Source organism: Echinops telfairi, unplaced genomic scaffold (assembly GCF_000313985.2).
Source record: "Echinops telfairi isolate 266 unplaced genomic scaffold, ASM31398v2 ScPeMD7_3533;HRSCAF=4204_1, whole genome shotgun sequence".
NCBI classification, from domain to species: domain Eukaryota; kingdom Metazoa; phylum Chordata; class Mammalia; order Afrosoricida; family Tenrecidae; genus Echinops; species Echinops telfairi.
The window spans coordinates 27,525,262-27,527,751 of record NW_022107432.1 but is presented as its reverse complement, the minus strand read 5'-3'; positions in this window follow the sequence as shown (position 1 = coordinate 27,527,751).

The following is a 2,490-nucleotide window of genomic DNA, read 5'->3' as shown; positions in this document are numbered from 1 at the left end:
ACCTTGCCACTCCATTTTCTTGCTGTTCTGTTGCACCCCCTAAGTGTTTTGCCTCTGTGTGGCGGGATCAGATTGGGTGCAATTCCCACACTGTGTCTCCGGTGTTGTCTCCTGTAGGGCTATGGTTCAGTGAGGGACGTTATGTCTCATAGTGGGGCCAGCCATGTGGTCCTCTCTGTGGACTGGCCACTCTAATCTGGAACATCGTCCTCAAGGCCTGGTGTGCTCCACTCTCTCCTTCTCCCCCTTCATCTGCTTCCGTGTGATCTGATCAGATATGGCCCTCTCCCAGAGCTGCAGATTCAGTGCCATCCTTTGAAATAAATTCTTCTGGGGGGAGGGGCAGGTATCCACATACTAGTTGGGATTGGGGCCGGCCCCTCAGACCTCTCCACTGGTTCCCTACTCCAGGCCGGCATGTTGCATTCACATCTTGGAGCACTGGGTTGAAGTCTAGTCCCTCTTTCCCTGTGGAGATACAAACAGTACCCTCCCTTGGGTGGGTTAGTGCCCTGTGCTCCCACTACCCATTTCATTTTTATCATTTTTTCCTTTCCCCACCTTCTTTTTAGTTGGCTACCATATAAATCCCTGTATTTGGTCTGGTTCCTGCCATCCTACCTGATCCTCACCCTAGAATTGCTTGTATACAGTAGCTTTTCCCCTATGCCCCTTTTGCATTTTTTTTAAAGCTTACCTCAGTGGACTCATGTTGTACTTGTCCTTTCGTGCTTGGCTTGCTTCGCTTAGCATGATTTCCTCCGGTTCTTCCCATGCAACGATGTGTTTCATACATTCATCACTGCTTTTTAGCGATGCGTAGTACTCCATTGTATGTTTGTACCACAGCTTTTTAATCCACTCATCAGTTGATGGAAATTTAGGTTGTTTCCAACTCCTTGCAATTGTGAACTGTGCCACAATGAACATTGGGGCACAGATGTCTGGCCTTGGCTTGTTTCTTGCCTCTTCTGGGTAGATGCCCAGTAGGGGGATTGCTGGGTTGTATGGTAACTCGGTTTCCATCTGTATTAGATATTGCCAGATCGATTTCTATTCCAAGTCTATTTTAATTTGACTCTTCCTCCCTTTTTTTAAGCCACTCAAGTGCTATTTAGGATTGAAGAATAAGGAATCTGGAGGGATTTTTTTTTTGTTTCATTTTTAAAGAAACATCCTACATATAGATTACAAAGCCCCTCTCCAGAAATGAAATCAACAATATCCTGTTAAAGCCTCCACTTTTTTTTCTCATCTCCCCTCCCTCCCTCTACGCTCCCACCCGCTTCATCCCTCTCCTTTCCCTGTCCCCACCCCCATGCCTGGCCTCCTCAAAGTCCTGTCAATTGGTGCATAAACCATATTTATCCTTCTTTGTATTTCCTTATCACAATGGTGATAGTAAATGTTTATCTTTGTAGGATTGAAGCATAGTGTTCTCTAGTTTTGTCCATGCCTTGCAGTGTTTAAGAAAGTTGTATTTATTTTTATTTTTTAATTGATGCATATAATCCCGTAGTAGCAATGAAGCAGAGCTTGTTTGTCCATTCCTCTCTATTTGGGTGTTTTGGGTTGTTTCTATGTGTCCACTCTTGTGGAAATTGCTGCAATGAACATAGGTGTCCACAAGTCTGTTCATGTGTTATTCTTGAGGCCAACGGTTTTCTTCTGACAGCTTTACTCTCAGGGCAAGAGGGGGCCATTGTAGCAGTTGTAAGTCATGACGACCCCATGTGTTATGGAGTAGAACTGCTCCATGGGGTTTTCTTGACTGCTTTCTTAATGGAGAGAGATCACTAGCCCTTTTCTCCCTGGATACCCAAATGGATTTGAACCAATAACATTTCAGTATATAATTGAGTGCAAATAGCTTGCTCCATCCTGGGACCCTGGATACCCAAATGGATTTGAACCAATAACCTTTCGGTATACAATTGAGTGCAAACAGCTTGCTCCATCCCGGGACCATAAGGAAGGGCCTCAAACCAAACCAGATCAAGCTCACGGCATCCAGTCCATTCTGACTCATTGTGACCTCTGTGCGTTTCCAAGACTGTAACTGTTTATGAGAGTCGAAAACCCAGTCTTTCTCCCTAGGAGCTACTGGTGGTTTCGACCACGCCGATTGCAGCCCAACTCACAAACACTAAGGCACCAAGGGGTGAACAAAAAAGGGAGAAGTTATAAGCAATGCCATGCTAAATAATGCCACTGTTATTGTGGGCTTCTCGTGTGCCCAGCACTGCCCTCAGCACTTGTTATACATGAATCCATTACTACTGTGTTAGTCCAAGTTGACTAGAGACACAAATTCAGTGATATTCTTATATATGTAAAAGAGAGCTTTATATCATAGAGCAATTGTATATTAAGAAAACATCCAAGCCCAGGCTAGATAAATTGTACATTTAGAAAACATCCCCAATGATGAGAAATACAACTTTCCTCTAGTTCCTAAATGTTTCCTCCCCGCTCCCACTACCATGACTC